Source organism: Notothenia rossii (genome assembly GCF_949606895.1).
Source record: "Notothenia rossii genome assembly, chromosome: 6".
Taxonomy (NCBI): domain Eukaryota; kingdom Metazoa; phylum Chordata; class Actinopteri; order Perciformes; family Nototheniidae; genus Notothenia; species Notothenia rossii.
In genome coordinates, this window is record NC_136909.1 from 22,970,422 (window position 1) to 22,977,702 (window position 7,281).

Genomic DNA, 7,281 nt, shown 5'->3' on the forward strand with positions numbered 1-7,281 from the left:
ATTTGTAAATCATTTAGTATAATCACACAAATTCTGTGTTTTATATTTAATAATTCTGTGTTCTTTATTTATTGAATGTTCAATACGGAGATGAAAAACTTGGGTCGCATCCTCAACAGTGCATTACAAGACATCTATCGATATGTGTGTACCTCCACCATTAATATTCTGCACATTTCTTATACTATCTACATACATCATAAAAGAGTTTCATAAATATGTATAATATCAGTTAAAATAAGTGCTTCAACATAGTTAACATTGCAGGAAAGTTGAGTCAAGTGCCAAAACAAACTATGCAATATATTAGACGTTAAGTACTTTGTCAGACTTAATATTTATCTGTTGATACCCCCAAAGCTTTTTTCTTATTCAAAAGAAAACTTTAACCTAAAGTATTCTTTAATGTTTAAATAAAGCCTAATTAGTTTGTCTGTTTTGCACATCCTCCTGTTAATATCTTTGTACATCCGGCACTAAACTGTTTTATTGTAGAGATCTCTTACAGTATCTTCTTGATATTTTCTAATCTATACTTCTAACATTGACCTTCTACTTTCCCCCTATGAAAGTATGTACTCTTAATATTTTTATGTTTTCATCAAATATAAGATATCAACAAAAACATGCAATAATGTGCTTTAACCACTAGGCGGGTTAAAAAAAAACTGTCAACTTTACAGTGTTAACACAATAAAATATACTGCTGTTTCCAGTTTAGTTTATGATGGATGTATTTTTTTATCCACACATATATATTTTTTATATTTGTAACACCAAACCGACAGAAAATGTGGTCTTAACATGACCCATTGGTCAATAAAACATATATTATCAAACATAATATTAAAATGAACTCTTATTTTGAAAATACAGTTTTCTTGTGTTCGAATGAGCTGCTCCGACCCTCGGTCCTGACGGACTCCAAAAGTCCGACATAAACAATCAAACAAATAAATAAACACACGGATAATTGTGTCTTATTGTTGAGTAAAGAACAGTGTGTGGTTTAGAAAAGAATACAAAATTAGAAGGAAAAAACGATGAAACAATACAGATTTCAGTTTTCTGAGCCCCTACTCTCCCCCTAACTGACGGCAACAAAAGTCCGAAATTATTCAATTAAAATAAAGAAGTAAAAACAATAAGTGTGGCTTGATATTGAGTAAGAAAAAGGTTGATAAACGCTGTGAGAATGGATCTGCGGAGAGCATTTTGCCGCGATCCCAACTCGTCTATTACCAACGTTCAGGGAGCTCTATGCAAGTAAATGGGACTCCCTGATAGTTGAAACTCGACGCTAAAGGCCCCCCCCTTGCGTTGGAAAGTGACGACAGGGACCCTGACATAACGTCAACATAGGCCGAGTTGGGAGTGAGAATGTGTTGCTCTATCAGATAGACGGTTCGGCCACACGAGGCCGACATGGAAACGCAGAAAGCGATAACGATAACGGGTTCCAAGGTGAGTAGATCTGCAAATGAAACGCTCTGGGGGGGCAAACGGCTCCGTGTTTACCCCTATACGATCATTTCCTGATAACGTTGAAGCAATAGCCCTGCCTCTCCCCACCTCTCGTGCTCAGAGATCAGCTGCTGGGCTGTCAGAAGAGGGGGAGCAAAAGAGAGGCTCCGTTTTTTATTCTTATATTATTATATAGAGTCTTTATTCATTTGTTTTAAAGCCCAATAAATAACAAAGAAGACCTTTGACCGGCACTTTTCTAATTTTGTCCGGAAGATTTAAACTTTAACGGACATGTTGACCGGCGAAAAAAATCTAACTGAAACAGAAACTCGGCCGCACGATCCCCTCGTCCCTTGGAAGAGGCAGAGAGGTGGGTGTTTTTCATCCACTGCTCGTCTACCGGAGAGATTTACAGCAGGAGCAAACGCTTGCCTCTGGGAGGGAGAAAAAGAGCCAGAGCGTCCACAGCGGAGAATAAACAACGTGCGTTGAAGCTTGCTGGCGGGCATGTCTGACGCTCGGCCAACAAACAATCACATGAATCTCCCACCCCGGGCACACAAGCAGCGGTTTGATTGGCTAGAGCAGGGGTGGGGAACCTCCGGCCTCCGCGCCGTATACGGCCCGCGAGACCATTTGGTACGGCCCTCGAGGTAATTTATAAACACACGCAAAAAAGAAAAAAATTCAAGAAATCTAGACCGCAAAATAATTAAACAAGCTTTTTTTTCCTGGCCAAGGTCAGGGTCCTTGAACACAACCCGAGCCTAACGTGTCATCACTTGGTATATGTCTCGTCTCACAGGAGTGTAGTTCTAACGGAGAGCACCAGAACGCGGCTCCGGGCCGGGACTTCACAAATTGCAATACCCATAAGGAGCTGTACACATACCGCAGTTTTTGCGTGGCTGTGTCTTTAGTTGAAAGCCCAGTAGCGATCTGTTCATCTGTCATACTGATCATACAGTCAATAACGTTGTTGTTATTAGCATCTGGTTAGCTAGCTATGCTAACGAATATAAGAAGCTTTTTCTCCAACCAGTGAGGTAAAGGCACATCTTTATATGATCATTATAGTTATAGAAAAATAAGAGAATAAAGTAACCAGGTATACAATACTAATATGACAGTAAAAAAAAGTTGTTATAAATAAACAAGAATACAGTTTAAAAGGGAAGTGATTTGTAAAATATCCATAAAGAAAAAAATCTGCTTACAGTTCTGTTTCATATGGGTGTTGAGAGATGTATCCATAGATCTCTTCATGTTGCTCTCAAAGTGCACCAGATTGAAGCTTTTAACTTCTTCCTGGTGGTGCATGCCCCCAAACCCCCCGAGATGAGGTTAGAAAAGCCCCCCCCCCCCCCCCTCCACACTTAAATCATGTCCACATGGATATGAAACTAAATACATTTGCACACATCTTGTGTCCATATCTTTCTGTTTTGGTGGTCATGCCACGGTGTATGAATGCGCGGGTCATGGTCAAATATCTGGATTAAGAGGTTGCTTTTTCTTTGCACAGCATGAAAGAAACGCGAAATGAATGGGCTGTGATTTGAGTTTTTTAAGCAGACGTTGAGTTCAATAATTTGTACGGCCCTCGAAGGATGTTGTAAAAATTGAAATGGCCCTTGAGAGGAAAAAGGTTCCCCACCCCTGGGCTAGAGCTTGTACTGGCATATGATTCGATTGGCTGACGCTTCCGTGGAAGCTTCAAAAGTAGAACATTGCTCTACTTTTGAAGCGAGCAACACTCCCACAATACAGTTCGGCGAAGCGTGACGTCACCCCATTCAAAGTGAATGGGCAGAAGCGTTGAAGCTTCAATGCACGCCGCCGTGTGTAAGACTCTGTTGTTGCTCCAACAACAACTTCAGAAAACATTATGCTGATTCATCCAGTAACACAGAGCCAGAGAGAGTACTCACCACTGCACTCTTTGCATTGATACACATTGCATTGTATTCAAACTTACGCTGCACAAACATTAAACCTGTTGCGAGGGGATCTAGCTGTCAAAACTGTTGTATTATAAGTCGGAAGTTTTCCTTCTCCCTCTGGTCAAACCTCCAACCCCCTTTTATCTTTCCCTTCCACCCCTGGGAAGAAGGGGGACCAGGGGGCTGTGCTAGACGTCCATGCAGCCTGAGGGAGGATGAGGCTTTCAACAAATCTGGCAGATGATCCAGGGTTTCCGCTTCCTCTGTTGAACAGTCTCTGGCCCTGGTGGTAACCCTTCTTGTACTCAGATACCAACACTAAGACAAATACATTATTTATGTGCTGGAATTAATTCAGCATTCCTATTGAGCAAAAAACATACATGCACTCCACGTTCTTTGACATCTGGAGTGTCGTTGCACTTCATACATCTTTTAGCCTCACTGTGTTCTTTCTTTTCTAACAACCTCTGCATTTGCAATTGACTAACAGGTCACTTGGTTAAGCCAGAGGTTTGGCTTTGCATTAAATCACTTTAAGGAGAGAAAGAGCTTCTGGATTCGATGTGATATGACTCATGTGTATGTTGACGGACACCTGAAGGTATCTGGAGCAGGTTATTGATCTGAACGTGGGCTGGTAACAGATTTATGCTTTGATTTCCTACAGTAAACACAGTGTTTGGATAAGGATGTAAACCAAGGACCAGTCTGTTGACTCTATTTGTCATATATATTCTCTGTTCGATAACTCAATAAAGTGTTTGAGACAGCAGCTGCTGAGGGAGGAACTTCAAGGCGAGCGTGTCTCAGTTAATGTATTTCTGTCAGCAGGACGGAGGGATCTAGGGACGGAGAAATACGGGCGGATGGAGGTAAGCGGTGAGTGATCTCTCCATATGCTCTTTGTCTTTCTTTCTCATCTTCCTCTTTTTATTCCTCATTTATTTCTCAATCTTTTCATCTATCTACTGCTTATCCAACTGTATCCTGGAGGGTCCCACCCAACAGGAACACTGTGGCTGCAGTTACGGCCATATACAGTATTCCAATAAAGTGACTAATACGGTGGTCTCCAATTATGGTCTGTTTGTTTTCATAACCACTTGCTTTATTAGTTACAGGCTGCTATTATAAGAAATACAAAAACGTTTTTGAAATTGGTTTTGTCTAATTTTCTCCTCTAATTTTTAAATTTGAACCGATTGGGTTTTAAACAGGAATGTGGGAGGCATTATTGTTTTGCTCTTTCAAGACATAAAATAATCAATAGGTTGATGAAAGTAAAAGGAATTTTCATTAAGTAGAAAACGTGTGAAACCAAAGGCTTTATTAAGTGGCCTCATGTTGAATTCACTCAACGACTTCTGGTTGTGACAGCCATTGACAACTTTTGTATGTCACACAAAGTCTTGGCCAATTGTTTCCAGAGAGATTATCATGACATGACAGCCCATCACAGCTGTTTATTACATTACCTAACATCTGAACTCTATAATCTTTCAAAGAAGAGAGAGAGAGAGAGATAGAGAGAGGTATCCAAGATTAATATACTCTCGTCTTCATGAATATAGATGAACAAACCCACCAGGACAGAATAAACAGCTAGCTTTAATGCTTTAATTCGTATTACGGCAATAATAAGAGAAAAGCTACTTAGATGCCATAATTCTCTTGAGTCTCATCATAAATAACAGCTTACATGTAGCTTTCGTAGATAAATAGGCGGATGGATGTGAGGGATGGAGCGCCTGCATTCACTCAAGCTTAGAAGATTTTCCCATGCCCATGAACTCCAACTGTTTACAAATCTGTTCAAAGTGTGTTGTGTGCATGCACATGTGCGTGTGCAAGGAAAATAAAAAGCTAGTGCAATCACATCTGCAGAAAATGTAATTGACTCCCATTACACCCACAACGCCCTCAGTGCCATTATACCAGAGGGCAAATTAGTCACTATGAAGATTAATGGGTCCACAAAAACACAATAACTTACCATGTTGAATTCTCTATGAATTATTAACAGAGCTACTCATCATAGGAGAGGAGGTGCAGAGGCCTGAATTCCTGGGTAAAAGAATCTTTGATATTTGAAAAATATCTCCATGGTGCATTCTTCATCGCACACATGACCAACCAAGCATGCAAGCAAATGCCAAGACCTATAAGCACACAAAAACGACTGTATATCACGTCACACACTGCATATCACTCATTATCGTGTACACACAAACACATGCTGGCCATATCCTATTTATCCAACTGTTTTTGGAGCGATACATTATCCATGGTTTGACACCAGCCCATTAGTCATGGTCCCTCATCCAACTATCGGAAGGCGAGTCCCTGGAAATGTTCTACTTTACATGGTTCTCACACATATTGTGCCAATTAACAACAGGCCTTTCACACCCACACAAAATAACACTTTCATATGTACACAGAGGATACTGTATGTCAATAGTCAACAGCTCAGATCACAGTGCACATCTTCAATTGCAAGGATACAGTAAAAGTAGAGACACTTCTAAAAGTCAAATTAAAAAGCTCCAAATATACAGTTGAGACAGATGCAGAGTTTTGAGCATGGGTGAGCACAGTCTAGGGAGGGCTGAGGATTTACTTATCTTAGCCATGTGCTGTACAGAGCATATCATGTTTATGCGAGCTAGGTTGCAGAGGTATGACCATTTGAATGCCTTCTCCTGCTATCTGACAGTGAACGATGTGACTGTAACGAGGTGGTGATGGACAAACTACGTAATGGGAACCCAACCTGTGAGACGAACCATTAATCTTGGTAAGGCAGAGATGACCGCTGGACCTGGTCTGCTCACTGTAACAGGAAGGGTAACATTAGGATTTCATGCCTCTCTGACTCCTTCCAGGCGTGTCCTGTGTTCTGGCTTTTTGAACAGAACACTACCTGATTTCCCTAAGGATTCAGCTTTAAGTTCATCTCTGGTTTTGCACACATGAAGTCGCTAAGAATAGGACAACTGATCTAGGTCAGGTCACAGGACCTTGAAACAATACTCTGTGACAAAATAAATATAACATCATTCAAGTCAATGCAAAGTTTATGTGGGTCACAGAGTGGCAAAACTTGTTCACATGTATTTTTCTGGATGCTCAGGACTCAGGCATAGGTGAATATACATTACGAATTGTGCAATAGGCATCAATGAGTGTTTGTAGCCTGACTATAGCACAGCAACATCAAAAGTGTTATATTTTCAGTGTTGGAGTTGGGAATTTAAATATAGAGTTTCAACAAATTTTATGTGCCATTTAACTCCAAGATAGTTATTATTCAAAACGAGTTGGTGTTGAAACAGGGAGTCAATTGTTGAATTCTCCAAACAACTCTAGAGTGTTGATTTAATTACAAAAGGCGCTTTCACACCAAGTACTTTGCGTACTTAGTTCATCAGAACTCTTTAGTTCTGATGGCGTATACTGCCACCCGAAGTCCCCGGCCGGAAGTCCCCGGAGTTGGGGACTGGCTTCAGTAGAAGTTGCTGGGACTCCTAGCAGTTTCTACTTAAGACTTCCGAGTTTGGGAGTTTTACGGGGCTTGTTTTGCAATCCGGCCAGCCAATTAGAAATGGGAACCTTTTTCTCCATGAAAGTACCTGCTCTCTAGCAGGGACTGAAAAAAAGGGGGTGAAAAGGTTCTCATGAACTAAGTTCTAGTTCCGGATTTTTTTGGTGTGAATGCACATTTACGGAACTATATCGGAACTATACTGGAAAAGTACTCCAGTGTGAAAGCGCCTAAAGCCAGTGTTACAATCTCTCTTTCAGTGGATTACTCACTGGCTGTTGCTCAGTTGGGTGTGGCTTTGACTGTGCGCAATCGAGGCGGGAG

The 7,281-nt window shown here is 40.9% G+C and overlaps 1 long non-coding RNA gene across 1 annotated transcript; it reads left to right on the forward strand.

Moving 5' to 3' along the window:
* The first annotated feature begins 4,238 nt into the window (after nt 1–4,238).
* LOC307043695 lies at nt 4,239–7,281 on the forward strand. The gene is made up of 3 exons (XR_013809429.1): nt 4,239–4,292; nt 6,130–6,210; nt 7,218–7,281. It is a non-coding gene; the product is annotated as an uncharacterized lncRNA (long non-coding RNA).